Source organism: Cryptomeria japonica, chromosome 3, assembly GCF_030272615.1.
Source record: "Cryptomeria japonica chromosome 3, Sugi_1.0, whole genome shotgun sequence".
Lineage (NCBI taxonomy): Eukaryota > Viridiplantae > Streptophyta > Pinopsida > Cupressales > Cupressaceae > Cryptomeria > Cryptomeria japonica.
In genome coordinates this window covers 489,232,822-489,251,510 of record NC_081407.1, presented here as the reverse complement: position 1 = coordinate 489,251,510, position 18,689 = coordinate 489,232,822, and the positions used below count along the sequence as shown (strand labels likewise).

The 18,689-nt window shown below is 37.3% G+C and overlaps 1 long non-coding RNA gene across 1 annotated transcript; it reads left to right on the top strand.

Moving 5' to 3' along the window:
• The first annotated feature begins 3,200 nt into the window (after positions 1–3,200).
• On the top strand, positions 3,201–10,221 carry LOC131045915 (uncharacterized). The gene is made up of 2 exons (XR_009105891.2): positions 3,201–3,419; positions 9,944–10,221. It is a non-coding gene; the product is annotated as an uncharacterized LOC131045915 (long non-coding RNA).
• The last annotated feature ends 8,468 nt before the right edge of the window (positions 10,222–18,689 follow it).

Sequence of the window (18,689 nt, the reverse complement as noted above, 5' to 3'; positions counted from 1 at the left end):
GGAACACCAACCCCTAAAACTTTAGGGCACCAACCCAAGGAGCACCTACTCAAAGGAGCACCTACCCTTGCTTTGAGCACCCACTCAGAGATTTACAGTTATTGTTCAAGTTTACAATGCAATGATAAAGCCTTGTTACAAATGAGTTTTGTAAAACATACAAATTTCTCATATCATGAGATTGAGTTTCTCTACCTGCTGAAGTTTTTCCTTTGTTTCTCCTCCTTCCTCTCTCTGGTTATCTTCTTCTCTTTGCTACAACATTACTCTCCAGAATGCTTTGTTCTTTCTTTGTGCTGACAATTTCTACTTCTATAAATTTGCTATGTTTTTCTCTTGGCAGCTACATGCTCTATCTCTCTCTCAAACTCTTTCTGTCTACCCTCTCATCTCTTCACAACAACAACACACTCTATTCTTCACCACTGCAACATATTATCTTTAGCACACTGTATCTCCTCTCTTTAACCACCATCAGTCAACTTGTTGAGATATCATTATTTTTCACCAATCAGTGTCGAATCAAATTTACAGCTACTGCCGGATTAGATCGACTTTGTACACATCAAATTTTTCTTCTACTGCAGACTTGGATATTTTATTCAAGTCAACTATCTTGGAGGTCCGCGACTCTAGAGATTTTATTCCCTATCCTGAATAAGATCTTAGATCAGCTGCCTGAATTAAATGCATCATGTCTATCTTCAGATCATTCTCTGTACTTGGATTACTAAGTTTAGTAATTTTCCTCTGCCCAAAATGATCTGTAATCATTCCTCGAGCCACACAGTTTGCCTGCAACTTGGTAGCCATTAATGAGATCACCATTCTCTATCGACCTACCTAGATAAGATCAACAACTACTATACTGGAATCCACCATCACCGACTTCTACGTATCAAATATCTTCTTCGACCAACCAAGGAGCCATATGTCTCCATTTCCTTTGTCCAGATCATTCGGTCAAGGTTGGTCGGCCATTATGTAGATCATTTTTCCTATCGGCATGCAGACATCTTCTTATTCAGCATCTAAGTCTATCGACTTGCAAACATGGTTGCAAAGTCAGTCACAATCTTCAATTTTGTCGGCAAAATACCTTTCAACTTTTCGACAAGTGTCCTCTGATTTGCTCTGTACATGCCACGTCGTCAGGTCAGACTTGGTCAAAGCTTATGTGGACTATTAGGTTGCATGGTGGTATGCTTTGTTCTATTCTGCCTATTCTACCCATGTGGGATAAGTTTTTGTTTGATCTCAATAAGCCTCCCCTTTTCTTTGTTAGCCCGCTTCACATATGTGTAGCTTCTTAACCTACGCAGGATAAGGTCTCACACTCTCTTCTCTTCGCTTTTCCTTATCCCATGAGCATATTCTCATCCCAACATGGTCACATGGGATAAGCATACCCTTTACTTCCTTTTGTTTTCTTATCTCGCGGGCCCACTGACATCATCCTCATCTCATGCGAGATAAGTGCCTTCAACCAGTCTCCCTTTGATTTCTCATCAAGTGAAACCAATCTCTCCAAGTTTCACTGCGCGGGATAAGGAGTCACCTTTACTTTTGTTATCCCGCGCGAACCTTGTGTAGTCTCTTACTTCGTGTGGGATAAGGTTTCTCTCTTTTGTCTTCATTTTTCCTTGTCCCATGAGACCACCGCATTGTTATCACTCAAATTGCACCTGTAAATGCGCAAGCTCAAAAACTCAAGCAATTTGGTGAAACATGGGATAATTCTCAGGCCTATGGGTTGCCTATAGCAAAAATTAACCTCTGGATGAAGGGTTGGCTTCATATAAATAACTCTAAATAACTTATTCACTAAAAGGGGGAAGAAACTAAATTAATTCTACGAATATGAAATTATGGTGATGCACTAGAAGGATGTTGGCATATGACAGAAAACAATCCGACAATCACCTATTTTGCATAGATTTAACTTCTGATTTTACAACACATAAATATTTCATGCAAAGGACATAAACTTTGTGAATTAATAGGAAAAATTCCTTCATCATTAAATGCATGAATTCACCTATCACACTGCATAACCTATGATCTATTATGAGACATAATTTGAAGGGCATCTAATCAATAACGCATCAAAATAACTCTCAATCATACATAGAACATGTAAACTCGAAAAAATGAGGCAAAAACTGGTAATGGTATTCTATATTTTGTCAAAATGCAAAAATCATGTGAGCTACAAGAATATCTTCTCTACAAAAAATGCAAGCAAGAGAATGATCAAGAACTAGTGAAAAAAGATCAACTTTTTCACTTTATACAAAAAGGCCTCACAAAAGGCAAAGAAACCAATCTCCTAGTGAATTGAAGTGAACTTGAATTGAAAATATCTCCTCCAAAGTCTCATCCATGAGCAAAATGAAAAGCCCCTAAAAGAGACTTCAAATCATGCAACTAAGGGTGAATCACACCTCTATCTCTTGGTCAACTCATAGTTGACCCATGTGGCACTTAAACCGAGTCACCAAATCTCCAAAATCATGGGGAAAACTCATGCAAAACTCCAATCCAAACTCAAATCCGCCCTCCAAAGCTGCCAAATAACTCCATAGAATTGGTGGTCCTCTTATGAGTTCTATTTTTAGCATGTATACACGGTAGGGAGGATATGTAAGATAAATATTTAAGGCATTCCTTTAATATTTATCATATCTTTGTATAGCCGACTCCTCTATATACACTTATATAATAAATATTCAGGGGATTCATAATTTCATCCACCTTAAGTATTTATTTTATAATTTTTTTCTATAATGTCTATATGCTAAAAATAGAACTCAATGATGTTCATTAAAATGTCATTATTAGTTACTTTCATATATATATATATATATATATATATATATATATATATATATATAAAATAAGGATTACATAATAAGGATTAAATCCTTATATTCCCTTTTGTTATACTCCTATATATACATATAAAAGTAATTAGTTATTATTATCATTAATCAATATATAAATAAAGGTATGTGCCCTTTCATTATACCATTATTAACATATTAAATAATAATATTAATAATTAAACTAAAATAATAAATTGCAAGCAACTTGCATTATTATTACAAGTGTTTGACATTTAAAATAAAGTCTTGTAAAAGACTTGGGGTTTTCAAAGCCTCCCCACGGCCGACATTGCATGAAATGTTATCTCTAAAAAAGACTAAAGTGATGAAAAGCAAAACTTAAGAGATGGTAGGGTTTTGAAACCCTAACATATTCATTCAAACTCTTGCATTGGAAGCTTCAGGTAGAAGCTCAGCCGCCATGCATGGAAAACTGAGGGTTTCATGTCGCCATGCCAGGAATGACTCGAACTGAGGCTTGAACTTCATGCTTCTAGTTTTCGACTACTCCAAACTGATACTTTTCATTAACAGGTACTCCTCGTGTTGCTTACTTGGCAGAAACATGTAATTTTCCTGTTGTTTGCACCGCATGCAAGTAATTTTCTTTGGTTTCATTGCATATTCTGAAGTTTCCCCTTGGCCTTGAGCCACGACATGCTAGATATTGTTGTTCATATTGTTGAATATCTGTGTTTTTTTTGCAGTTTCATCTTTTGAGATGCCGAAAACCATGTTGGTTTTCTTTCTTGAAAAACCCCAAGTGGGTTGTAGTTTCCTCCACTCGAAAGGTTTTCTCTATGCTATTAGAACATGAATTTCTCTTGTTTATTGGCACTGTTCTTCCAACTGAGACATTTCATTGTTTTCCTTTTATACTCTACAAAAAATGACCTTGTTTTCTTGCTCATAACACTCTTTCCACTGTTTTTCGGTCATTGCACCTCTTTCAGATTAATATATTCATTCTGCAGATAAAAATTTAAAATCTTGGTTTTCATTTTGTGAACTGGGTTGTATTTGCAAACACGACTAGGGATTTAAAATATTGCTTAAAGAAAACCTTTAGTCGGCCATACTGGCACACTATAATGTGAATCACCGACATTGTTGACACTACCATAGTTAGGGTTTATAAAATATTGCTTGAAAGGAAACCCTAACTGGTTCTCCTGACAATGAAAATGTTAAATAGAGAAGGACCCACTCCAGATTCTAAAAAACAGCTTCACTGTAACACTTCCTTCATGACATTTAAAAATCATAACACTAAAAATGAACCATAAAGGAAGACTTCATGATACAAAATATTTTGACATATCTCTTAAACGCTCTGTTACTGCACTATTGTGTAGCGTCGTAAATTGTACGCACTTGCTAAAGTGGTACAATTTCACACCTAGTTTAGCACCCGCCTTGGCGCATTTTGTATTTTGCATTGCATTTCCCCTTTAGCACTTAATTAATTAAAGTAATTAGGTCTAAGGTTCTATTTTATCATCTCCCATATCATAAAGTTGGGCCCTTTTCATTAAAGTGTGCCCCTTTCATTTTATTCCTCTAATACATCATTTAATCAAAAACCCTAATTAGGTCCTATTTTGAACTTGGGGGCTTGATTTCGGGGGTCAAAACATCTTGAAATCACCTGTAACTTCGGGATTCTCTCTAAAATCATCATATCCGACGGCCCTGAAAATTTGGTGAAAAGTTGCCGGGACCATGGCGCCCGGAGTGCACACGGTCCCGGACATTTTTCCCGAAATTTTAGGAGCGCGATCCAATCATAAAATAAAGATTAACCCCAAGAAATTGGCGGGATATTCAATCTCTAGGTCGGCCAAAAGTTGGAATAAGACCTAGGGTTTCATACATAAGAGCTCTCTTTCTTCATTAGAAAGGATCCAAATTTTGTTTTCAAGGACCTTCTATGCAGCGAAACAGCAGATCTTGGAAGACTTCAACAACATTCAACATCCATCCATCAAGCATCTATCAAATTCATTCATCCATTTAGGGCTTTGAAGACATTGAAGAGCAATAAGGGATCACCGACTGAAGATTGGCTTGTACCCCTCCCTTGGGTTTGGGTATGATTTCATGTTGTTTTCATGTCTTTGCATAAGCCTCATTATGTCAATTGTATTCATGCTTTAGATCTCTTTACATCTTGATTTGGAGCATTTACATTATCATTTACAAGCAATTAGGGTTTACTTTCTAGGTTGCTCTAGTTTGCTTACTTTCATTTTAGGATCTTGCACACACACAAGGTCTGCACACACAACTTTTACTATACAACTTGGCTATTCGTGGAGGTGGAAATCACCAAAGCGGGGGTTTGACTAAGGCAAAACCCTATATAGCCGCCCAAACACCTTTTCAGATATAAGTGCAGATTTCGAGATTCAGACGATGCCGCAAATTGCAGATCCGGAAGAAGCAGACGGAGACAGAACTTCACACCAAGTTTCAGAGCAGAAGACTAGGACAGGGGCGTGGGGCGCCCTGGTCCTGCCAGGACAGGGGCGCTAGGCGCCCTGGTCCCTGGGACAGGGGCGCTGGGCGCCCTGGTCCTCCTGACAGACAGCAATTTTTGACATTTTTCGGCAGTTTTCCAGGTTGCAAAACAGCAGTTTCGGGGGCAGTTTCAGAGGCAGAATCAGGACAGTGGCGCCCGCGCCCCCGTCCCGAACATTTCCACTCAGATTTTGACTCTGGGTACGCATTTGCATTCTTGTCTTATCTTTGTATTTACAGCTTTCCATAGTTTAAGTTCAATTCTGCAATCTTGTTATTAGTTCATACTTGCACTTTGGGGTTAGGGATTGAACTTGCATCATTTTATCTTTCAATTACAACAAAGGAATAGAAACCCTAATAGGTAGCCCGTGGCTCTCTCTTTCACAAAAAGAAGTAGCCAATTGTGTGATACCTCTAGGCTCTTTCGTATTCCGCAATGTGTGTCAAAAGGGAGGATTAGGACATGTTAGCCTAGTCTCGCTTTTTCCCCTACACATATTGAACTCCTTATTACTATAATGTTGCATTAAGATCTTTGTTTGGAGATGCAAAACTCATTATTGGATCACTGTATAATTGTATATGGTATGATATCCTTTGGTGTTGAAGCATTGTTGTAACTCTGTCACTGTAACAATGTTGAAACCATTATTGATGCTTTTGACTGATTAGGATCCTTCTTAGGATATCATGGGTTCCTTTTTGCACTCCTGTAGTTGTTCATGTTGCACTCCTGTAGTTGTTCATGTGAGGATTTCATAATTGTACTCTTGTTTTATACCATCTAGATGAGTTCTCTTTGGTGCACATATACCTTATTGAACATGCAACCTTTATAATGGCATCAATTGGTTATGAATTCCATGTTTCTTTTACTCTGTTATCACTCACATGATGATATTGGTAGTCTATTAGGCATGGGTTGCCACCTCTTCATTGTTGCCTATATTGCCATTGAATGTTTAGTCTTGTACTTTCATTAAATGACAGTGTATGGGACCATGTTGACTGCTAGCTTATTGTCTAGATTTCTTATATCACCCTGTGATTGGTGACTTACATGTTGGGCTCGACCCTTGTGAGAGCCCATTTTAACCCACATGTATCATTCAAAAATTAGCAGCTAGACTTCTACTATACCTGTACAATGAACAAACAAGTTAACAAAACACAATGAAGCTGAAAGTTTCAGTGAACATGTTCTCCTTTCTCCTTTTGAGTTTGGGCATTAAACACTTAGTGGTTGCCTGTGATGAATGCATCTGATATTTATAGCTATAGTGTAGAGGCAGAATGTCGTGAATCGTTTTATTTAATAATGTGCAATTTAAAGATTTAATGTGATTTTGAAATTAAAATAGATTAGATCATTCATAATCTAGTGTGAGGAAATATAGTATGCATTTTTACTCCTGCAATTGATATGAAATTCGACATTTAATATTCTTTTGGGTTTGTCAATACTGATAAACTTTTGAGTGCAAGTAATGCAGGATGAGGTGAAGGAGGTCGAAGGCGAGAACACGAATCAGGTAGAATTGTTTTCAACTAAATGACTTCAATGGAAAAAGGGAATCTCACACACCACAATTGCATATACATTTATCTTTGCATTTATGAATGAAATATTATGTTAAATTCGACCATATAGAATCAAAATTTTATTAATGATTGAATTATATAGCGATTCCATGATTTCATTTGCTTTGTGTGAAATTATCAAAGTATGTTTGGTTTTCGGAATTTCATTTCAGTCATACGAATTAGGAATAGATTATAAACTTGTATATTCAAATGTGAATATAGTTCATGATTATATTGAATATTTTAGTATGATTAATTAGTCATTAAATAAATTGAATTATAAGACCTAGTTTATGAAATGATTAGTCGTTTGGTAGACAACTTGATTTGGTCGATTACACATATTCGTAAATATAGAATTTTAGGCGAAATTGTAAATATTAATTAAGACGAATATTGTTATAAGTTATAAAAATGACTATTCATAAAACGTATTTATCTAACATATACGTAAATTATATAACTTTAAACATATAAGATTATTATTTATATTGCAAATTAGGAATATAAATTATAAACTTTAAATATTTCTAAGTTTATTATTAAATAGTCACATTTTAATGGGTGGTGGAATTAGTTTGAAAGGCGACTATGTCGCATGACCAAACGAAGTCCGCTTAGACTCCATTTAATTAATGCATGGCCAAACCAATCAAACCAAAACTATTAACTAACTTGGAGTTAAAATAACCACTCATATGAGTCGAGTGACATGGCATGCAAACGTTGGAATTAAAACAACGACTTTAGTTAGCTAGAGATGCAAAAACTAGTGACTAAATGCAAAAAACGGAGGATTCTAACGTTGAAACATAGCATGCAACGTCTTAAAACTAAGTTATAAATAAACATAGACTAGTGGCATCCTAAACATAGGAACGTAGAGACCTTGGATAGACTTGGCAGCATGGGCATCAGTCTCGCCATGATAGAATACAAGTCTCATATGCCAACCACTTCATATGAGTGATAAATCTGCTAACGCATGATAACTACAACTTTCCTTCTCCATTTCCATGCAGCACATGTTGAAAACTCAGTTTACTTCCCCATCCCATGCAGCAAGAAAAAGAACTGTAGTGGTGGCATAAACCAAGCAAAACGTGTGTAGACCTGGCAGATATAACAAAAAAAGCGTTGAATGCAAACAAATAAGAGTTGTTACATCTTCCCAACTCTTCATTCGACCGATAAGAACTGCAGGAAGAATGAGTTATAAGCTGCAGTGCACATAAGATAAAATACATGCAAGTGACTGCCATATCAAATCTGCAGATAGACTCGCCATCTCACAGTGTTAGGAGAAAGACCTATCCAACGTAGAAGCCAGTTGAATGCCAAACATGCATCAAAGGATAACATATCTCTCAGATGTGGAAGAATAAGAGGAAATAAAGGTAAAAGACCTCAAAACCTTTGCAATCACCGAGCCCTTAATAAAGGAGTAAATGTAGGAAAAAAGTGAATAAATAGAGATGGAGGACGAGAGGAAAACACATTCATTCAATCATTTTCTCAAGCAGAGAAGGGCGATAAACTCTTGAAGGGAAGGATAGATTAGAAGAGAGGAGAAGATAATTTGATATTATCAAAAGAGAGAAATAGAATGGAGATAGATTTGATAGGAATAGTTTTGAGAGAGACTTGCGAAGAAGGCGAGGAACTATTGGACGAAAGAACGTCAAGGTCGTACAAATCAGATCAAGTTTTACAAAAGGTTATAATTCCTTTGTTTTTTGTTGTTATTGTTATGATTTGGTATAAGAATGCATAGAATTAGAAGCTTTAGATATTAGGTATGATTATCCAAATTTGTTTCATATGTCATTATCCTATTTGAAATGCATTGTAAATCATTTTAGAATAGAAGAAAAGAATATAGAGAAAAGATGTTAACTAATTGTTAATAACGTATTTTGTCCAAAATAATTAGTTCTAATTCTATTTTAAGAATGTGTTTGCGTACTTTTGGTTATATATGAGATTAAATTCATACATGTATAACACCTTCTTTTGCATGTACCTTATTTAGTCGAAAGATTGATTTTAAGATTATTGCTTATGAAAGTTTATCATTTTCCAAAATATGAAAGATTGTCTTCGATAGATATATTAGACAAGTAATGATTAGTAAGGAAAATGATATCTCTATTTTTGTTGCAAAAGAAAGATTGTATTCTCAATGAAATTTGTGTTTGAGGGAACCAAGCTAAGGTTAAGCTTGAGTTAGAAAATTACCTTTCGGGACGGGTGCCGAATGTGGATGTTTTTAGGGAGAATAGTTGCTTTTTCCAACTATTATTTTGCTATGCATGGCATATACTCGACCGAGTTATTATTTGAATTATCCGTAGAAAATGATGGAAATTCCTTATTTATGCTCTCTACCACATCCTAGTATGATAGCGAATGCTTGTTTCTTAGAATGAAGTAGAAAAATGAAAATGCATATATTATCTAGGCATGCACCAGATTCCCTCTTGCTTTCGAATTCTTTGGTTAAACCAATTCGTGCAGGGTCAGGTATTCTTGATTGACCAAGAATTCTAGGGAAGCGTAAGCTTCAAGGTTGGGTGGAAAAAGTGCCTGATTCTTGTTCTCATCTGCGTTCAAAGGACAGAAGGAAGCGACTCAGACTAAAGATCGATGGATGCATCTTCTTGTATATTCTTAAGGCAATTTGGAAGCCTAAGTAGGAAATAAGAACTTCTAAGTATGAAATTGTATTATTCATTTGCATTATAATGATATATCTATGAATGTTTTCATATCCATATTCGATGTTTGCTTATATCTTGTATAAAATATGCTTAGAGATTGAAATTTAAGTTTATTTATGAATAAAGAGTAGTTTAGGTTTAGATCCTAGATTGACGTCTTTACACAGAAAGTACTTGTTTCACCATTTCTTAGAGTACAACTCTAACTCCATCTTTTACTCATGTTTGTAGGATTTTGAGGATGCGAAGCTGATTTTTTCGTGAAGTTACTCGGCCATAGCTGGAGGGAGACTGAATAACAGAAGGAAGATGCTCATTGCCGCGAGCAATTATGGAACACTTGCGTTCTCTCCTCTCTTCTAGTTAGCAATACCATTTTATTTACCACATGTATCTACTATTTTTTTCATACCATGACTCAAATAAGGCTATTCCCACGACTTGTATGGGATTCTAAATTTAACATTATGAATGCAAATTTTATGCAATTATTGAATGTGTCTTTCTCATTGTACTTGCATGATTGCCCCATACTTTAAAATTGATAAAAATGATGAGCAAAAACATGTGTGCCTTTCTAAATCTGAATAAAATGAACCAATGCCACTCTACGTATTTGAGATGTGGTGAAAAATAGGCAACAATTGGCAACCTCTGTGGAGTGTTTGCCTGCTAAACACTATAGACCAACCAAAGATTATCCATTGGGCTTATGGAGTCACTCCCAGGCCTCCTTTTGAAGAAAATATCTTGAAACTCAACTATTCTGCAACATGACAACAAAACAAAAAGCCGGGAAACTACAAGTGGTCTTGTCTAAAACAAAGGCCACAAAATGTGCATGAGCACTTCTTGAAACTCAAAACAACATAACAGAAAAAAAATGTGCGTCAACACTTATTAACTAAAAATGAAATGCTCAAAGACAAGCTTTGAGATGAATCCCATTAACTGGGATTGGAAGGATTTCACCATTTAGCTTTGAAAGCTGAAAAGCATTATGATGTTTTTTCTCAATAATGATGTATGGGCCATCCCATATGGCATCAAATTTAGTACGCTTTCCAGGCTTACACTTTAATTCATCCCACTTCAAAACCAAATCTCGCTCATTGAAAACCCTAAAAGTTGCTTTCTTGTTGAAAATCTTCTTCATCTGAGCTTGATGATTCTCAATAGTCAACAATGCTTGCTTTCTTACCTCCTCCAACTCCATTAGTTTTGCCAACCTAACTTGCATTGGCTCTTCTTGCAACATTTCTAGCTCTCTAATTAGAGTTAGTGTAGGTAATTCAACTGAAATTGGGAGTCTTGCCTCTTTACCATAAACAATGACATAGGGAGATATACCTGTAGCTCTCTTGGGGGTGATTCTATCAACCCACAATGCGTGCTTCAATTGAGTGTGCCAAGTTCTCTAATTACATTCTATTGTCATCTTGATTATCTTAATCAAATTTTTATTAGTAGACTCAGCTTGTCCATTACCTTGAGGGTAATAACTGGATGAAGCACTCAAAAATATGATGTTCTGAACAACCCAATTAGTAATCTTAAATCCTACAAAAGCTAATGCATTGTCTGAAATAATAGAATCACGGATACCAAACCTTGCTACCAAGTCCTGATAGAAGTTTAGGACTGCACTTTCATTTGCCTCCTTTAAGGGTACAACTTAAGCCCACTTGGTGAAGTAATCAGTGGTTGTCAGGATCCATTTATGCCTAGAACTTGAAGGTGGATTGATGACCCCAATAAAATCAAGACACCACTTCATGAATGACTATTCAATTTGAACAGGTTGTAGGGGTAAAGCTGCCATCTTCTGTTTGCCTACAAAAATTGCATAATTCTTACATTTTCTTACCCAAGCATATGCATCTTTAAGCAAGTCAGGCCAAAAGTATCTCGCCCTCATGATCATAAATGTTGTAGTTCTTGGTGCAAAGTGACTGCCGGCTGGTCCATTATGGAATTCCTCTAATACTCTGTCAGTTTGATCTGAATCTACGCATCTTAAGAATATACCATTAAAATATTTTCTAAAGAAAATGCCATCCAAGATAACATAAGGGATTTCTTGAAGTCTGTAATACCTTATTTTTGCATTATTTAATCCCTCAAGGAACTCTCTTGTCTAAAGGCAACACTTTAATTTTTGTACCCAACTTACAGGAGGTGCTGCCATATCAAATTCTTCATCACTTTCATCAATCAGGACAACATCTTCAAAATGTTTTTCGCTATTTTCTATGTGACCAACAAACTGTTCACACAATCCCTTATGGTGCAAGAGCACCCAAAGACACAAATAAAGACTCAAATGAAGCTTCAAATATCCTAATATCACCCATGAGGTGATAATAATCATATGTAATAGGCTGATAGCTTTGTGAGTCAATAAGACCCAATTGATGTAAGGCATTGTTATGGTTGCATTTTATAAGCCACCATGGACACATGACCATGTGGGTCAGTAGGAGTCTAGGCATGAGTCAGGCAAATAAATATTGGTCTTAGAAATATTAGACCTGTTATCACTGCTTTGACTTTTGGGTAATTTTGTTCTGTAATCTGCTAAAATTTGCAAAATTGTGCTTAGCACTTCATCTTGCCTTTGAGTTATTGGTCTAAAGGTTAAGGGTTTTTTGAAATTTACCCTTTTTATGTCTTGGATTCCTCATGTTCTATTTCTACGTTACTTTTTCCACTTAAGTGGAAGGGTCGGTTCGTCGTGAAGGGGTCCCCCCTTTACTTTTTGCCTTAGGCGGGTCTCTATTAATGTTTTATTTTGTGCCCTTTTCCTAAGTTTTTATTTCTTTGTCGGGCCTTGTAAAAACCATGCAAGTTCTGGTTGATCCGATGGCGCGCGTGAATTCGCAAAGGAAAATAGCCTGAACTTTATGCTTCGCAAAGTAGTGAAAAGAGTGGCGGGTGGCGGGCCCGAAAGGCAGGTGGACCCCTTCGTTAAAAACTGCGCATCTCAAAGACGATCTGACACTTGGCGCTATTTCGTTTGAAAGAGATGTGTGGAGTTTACCTTTCACAAGACAACGAAAAGATTGGCAGGCCTGGCTAGTGGGTTAAACAAATGAAGGTTAAAGGATGATGTCTTCCGGTTGATCTAACGGCCCGCATTGTTTCGTAAAGGAAAGATGCTAGGAGTTTACCTTTCGCGAAGCAGCGAAAGGGAAGTGGGCCTAGCGTAAGGGTGACATGGAAAATAAAGAAGGTGCATCTCAAAGATGATTTGACGGTCCGCGTTATTTCGCTGGGTGAAATAGCATGGAGTTTATCTTTCGCGAAGCAGCGAAATGATGGTGGGTCCGCTGGATAGACTAGTTCCCAATTATTAAAGACCGATCAACTTGGAGTTGATCGGACAGCCCGCGTTGTTTCTCAGTTAGGAGCAGCATGCATTTTACTCTTTGCAAAGTAGAGAAAAGGAGCTGGCGACTATGTGGTGGATGATGTGGTAGTATAGATGGATGTCCAGCTAGGGCAAAAACGATGACCTGTCGGTAAGACACATGGCTCCTATGGATGGTGAAGGGCCCGCTTTGATTGAGCGGCGATGGTGATGAAATTCATGGTTAAATAAAACACGTGGCAGTCTAGATGTGGAGTCTGATTGAGTTCTTGAACTAATAAATGCTTGACATGTAAGAGCTATCTACCGACAATCAATAGGGCAAGTGGATTCCGTCCAGAGGGCCCACTTTGAAGGTTAAGGGATGTTAAAGGCCACACATCTCAAAAGTGATCCAACGATAAGCGTTGTTTCGCAGCCCGAAGATGCAAGGTTTTTAAACTTCACGAAATAGCAAAAACCATTAGCAGTGAGGACTTCATAAGGTTAGTGAAAAGGACTAGCGGTCACTGTAAAAGGTAAAGATCGAGCGAATGGTAGAAGACCCAACGGCCAACGTTGTTTCACATACAAGAGATGCGTGAGGTTTATCCTTCGCGAAGCAGCGAAAGGAAGGTGGGGCACGTTTTTAAGTAGCATGACCCAGGTAAGGTAAGAGACGTGCAAGTACTAAAGGATCTGATGGCCCGCGTTGTTTCGCATGGCAAATATGCGAGGTTTTTAATCTTCGCGAAACGGCGAAAAGCTGGGACACTGAGAATTTCTTTCTAGTCCGTTAGAGCCTTTTTTCAAATTCAATTGTGAATTGATTGCTGAAGCATGCAGATTAATGTTTCAATTCATTGCTCTGTTGTCGTATTAAGCCTCACAACAACTAAATTGTAATGTCATTTAAAAGAGTTTTGTAGAGGAAGCATTGCACAGAGCGAGTTTCTTCAGGCCACAAGTAAGTTCTGCACAATTGTTTAACAGTTACAATTTGAATTGAGATCATTGGGTGCTTAAATTCTCAGAGGTCTGTTTGAGTTTAAATTGAAATAGTTGTAATTCAAAGATGGCACCTCGAAGAGATTTCACATGGAAGGTAAATTATCAGGATAGAGCTATATGTGATGATTTCCTAGAACAATTAACCATGTCCACTAATGTTGCAGCCAAAATAAAAGAATTCGAGATGGTTTGTATGATAAAGGGAACTTTTCAAGGGATTCGCAGAGAGGAATATCAGGTCTGGGACTCTTTAAAGTAGGATTTAGCCAAAGACTTTCCTCTGCTCCAATGAACAGTGTATGGGAGTTAGATGTGGGAAAGCTCATAGTCCCTGGGGTTTTTATGGATGTAGATTTATTAACCCAGATTGCAAATAACTATGACCCTGTTGCTAAATGTGTTAAAAATGTAAATGGGGGAGCTTTAATTGAGATAAATGATGATGAGTTTAGGAAGGTGTTTAAGCTTAGTGAGGTGTCAAATTACTTGGAGCCTATCAATTTTGAAACACTTGCAGAGGTCTACAATGTGCAGAGAGATCACCTCAAGAGCGACCCTTTGAAAGAATTTTTTGTCAAGATAGGACGGTTAACTGTTGTAGGCCCTAGTACCATGGAACCCTTCTCTCTAAATATTTTTACTCTGAGGGATAAAGGGATGTATTGGTCACTTTGTTAGATTTTTGGGGAAGATGCTGAAACCACCATGCCAACTCACTACATGTTAATGATAGCACATATTCTAAACCCCTCTCTGGCAGTAACTTTTGATTATGCACCTTATCTCATTGATGCAATTCATGCAAGGATGATAGGGATTAAAAAATGGTAAGGTAGACAAACTTTTTGGGTGGTACTCTCTTCTCATGCATATGTTATTATTTAAAGGTGCTGATTACTTCGCTAATGAAATGGATCTGGTTAAGGAGAAGGATGGTGAAGGGATGCCTGTGCAATTATGGAGCACAATTTTGTCTTGGGATAGAGAGGATGCGAGTTACTTGAAGTTTGAAAGATGCTTTGCATCTAGACTTAGGATTCTCTTATGCCAACAAAACCCTAGGATCCCTAAGGCTCTCCTAGAATTCCTTAGACCTAAAGAATTTTCTGAAAGTATCAAGATTGTCCACAATTGGGGTTGATATATATTTATACCCTATGTCTACGGTGTTTAGAGTTTATGGATTCGGAGGAACTCCATATTTTCTTCCCTATCAAGTCTCATTGAAGATAGGAATTGCAAAGATCATGAGGCAAATTGGGGGTGTGTAGGAGGCAGAGTTAACAAATAAGGGAAAAGGGACCATTTTCCCAACCATCACCATTGCTCATCAATTTGTAATCACCAAGGGTGGCTGGAAACACTTTGATGATTTCTTTCAACCATATAGGTTGTCTACTGCAGTATCAAGGTTTGCTGACCCTGAAGATTTCTTCAATGGCATGTTTAGAAAGAGAGCAGTATGTAAAGGTAGACCACATCGGTTCCATTTTCCTGAGGATATGATCAGGAATGAATTCAATCTAGATGAGGAAGAATTGAGAAAAGAAAAATGGGAAGCATACAAGAAGGCTCTTTGTTTTATTCACCAATTTGATGGTGGTTATGATCCTCCATCTAGTTTTACTCCCTGTGAAGAGAAAATTAAATTCTTAATTCTTTATTTTGAGGACCTAATGCAGACATTGAAGGACAAGAGGGAGGTTATAATGAGGAACGATCCTAAAAGGGATAAGTTGGTTTTAGCCAAGCCTACCTTTGCCAAGGCCATCCCTACAGGTGATTATGTGATGCATAAGAAGCCAAGGTATAGTGTGCTAGTGTCGGTAACTAGTGAACCCTCTACTTAAAAAGGAAAGAGAGAAATAGAAGATGTCACTGACATCCACAACTCCCCTAAAAGGTAAAGGGTAGGCAAAGAGGTACAAACAGGTGAACCTCTGTACTCTCCATCCCAATCCCCTATCCATGTGGGAGATGAATAGGCAGTGGCAGAGCAATTGTTGCAGTTAGGAAGTCTTGGGGAGATTGCCTACACTTATGAGGAAACACAAGAAGGAATGCCTAAAGAGCCACCGAGTGCTGAGATGAACTTGCCTGCAGATGAGTTCAAAGGAAAAGAGCTAGACCCTACTATCAAAAAATCCAGTGAAGAGTTCCTGGCTGACAGCAATTTTATCACAACATGGTCCTTTATGTAATTTGTTTGGAAACAAAACATTGAGCAATTTAAGGCAAGATGTGAGAAGAAAAAGAATGAGAAACCCCACAAAGATGTAAATACAGTGGAGGAAGAGGTAAAGCAAGAAATGATGGCAAAATTCAAAGCCAGTACTCCTGAAAAGGGGAGAGAAATGGTGTCAAAGACTGGTGTTTTAATCCTTCCTGAATGGGACATAGCAGATGCCTTAGTGCTTGAAGTAGTAAGGAAAGAAACCAAGCCCCTAGAAGGAGTGACATTTTGTAAGGATAATGTTGCTTTGGTTATGTGGTCCCTGAAGAGGGATGAGGGAAGAAGAAGGAAGGATATCTCAGAATCCAGCTACCTAGGAGGTATGATAGTGAAAAGAGTCCAGGACATTGGAGTGGTGGAAGCTGCCAACATAGTATTAGAAACAACAAAATTCAGTGTGGCAGTAGCTGAGAGGGAAGCTAAGGAAAAGATGGATCTCCAGGTAAAACTAGAAACAATTTTAAATGCTTATAATGAGGCGGGAGATAGCCACTAGGGACAACATTATTGCCAAGTTGCAAAATCAGTTAGTAGGGCAATACTAGAAAGGTGAGTCCTCTACTTTAATGATTGCATCTTCTCCAGCAAGACCCCCACCCACTAGTCCTATCATTGAATTTCCCCCTTCTCCTATGACCTCTGATTTCCAAGCAACTGAAACCATACAAGATGAGATGGAAAAGTTTAAACAGGCTCAGGCCTTATTTGCAAGCAAATATGAAGAAAAGGTCAGAGGTACAATTTTGAAATTTACTGACTCAATTAGAGCCTCTATTGTATACACTTACATGAAAAGAATTTTGAATATTTTGATTGATTTGAAAGAAGATAAGGCCACTTTGGAGCCAATTCCGAATAAGTGGATGCCTAGGGAAGTGGAGTTGGAACTTATGTGTTCATCTCATGCAGAGGCAGAGGCTGATGCCAATATCAAATCCACTTGTAAGTTAGTAAAAGGGATACTGGATTAGCAGAAGAAAGGGAAGGTGTGAATAGAAAAGCCCACTTATATAGAAAAGAACATTCTGATCATAAGTATGAGTTGTTTCCCGGGGGTTTTGTTGGTCCAAGTCAGCTGAAAGAGGAAAATGCATGGTTTGATGAGTTGGGGTATAACTTGTCTCTGAGGGTAAATGAGGTAATTAATACAGATGATACGTCTTTATTTATTAAGACAATTGAGGAGATTGAGAAAGTAAAGTCACATTATGGTTTTCTGGAGACATAGGTTGGGCAATTGAGAATTACATGGAAAGGGTTAAATAAGATGAAAAAGAAGATTGTTAGCTTCGCCTGGCCAAGTGATGACATGTTCCAAGAGTGGAAAAACAAATATGTAGTACAAGAAGAGGAAGTCCCAGAATAGTTAGAAGATGTTGCAGTGGAGCAACAAACTTAAAAGGCCGTTAGAAAATGAAATGATTGTATTTTTCTTTCCTTTTCAGCAGGAATCATGGTTGTAACAAACTTTTTCCAGGAAGAACCTAGAGGATATTTTGAATGTCCTCGATAATTCTAGCTCTCCCAAACCGGTGGTGGGCCTTGAAATGGATGAAGATGTAATCGAGATTGGAAGTGGGGAAGCTACGCCTGCTGGAGCAGCAAAGAGAACTAGAGCAAGTGTAAAGAAAGCTGCTGCTGCTTCTGCTAAGGAAATCCCTAATCTTATGGATAATATCAAAGATCTATATGGGATTAGCAGTAACTTAGCTAATGCCCTAAAAAATATAAATTAGTTCCTTTTGTTGGGTCTGGCTGGTTTTTTGTTGGTTTTTTAGGGCTTTTAGCTGGTTTTTTCTAGTTATTTTGCTGGTTTTCCTTTGTTTGTTCCTCCTGGTTTCTTAATGCTTTTATCTTGTAAGGTCCTTTTGTAAAGGGTTTTGGGGCCCCTTCAAAACTTGCTTTTACTTTAATCAAAAACAAACTTTTCCCAGGAAAGTCTGAAGCTTGTTTGCATCCATATTGTTATAAATGGATACTAGGACTTAGAAAAAATCATCACAAGAATTTTTAAAGAAACTCTGCTGAAATATATCTAGGGTTTTTCTGGTTCTCTTAGGAATTACCTTGAGTCATGTAAAATTTTTAAAATGAATATAAATATATAGATCAAAGTTTTAGGCCTAAATCTTTTTTGTCTGTTGGTGTGCATTCATTAATTTGCTGGTTTCATTTGGATAATTTAGGGTTATTCGATTGAGCATGGATTGTGAGGCAATCTTATAGATATATTTCTGGTTTTTCTCTTCAGGAGAGGGATTAAATATGCGTGAAATATTTCTGTCAGTAGATCAATTGTTTGCTGCTTTGAATTTGATAAATAGTTTTAGTTTAAAGGGAAAGAACCTATATATATGCCAGGCATGTATGGGGTTCATGAAAGC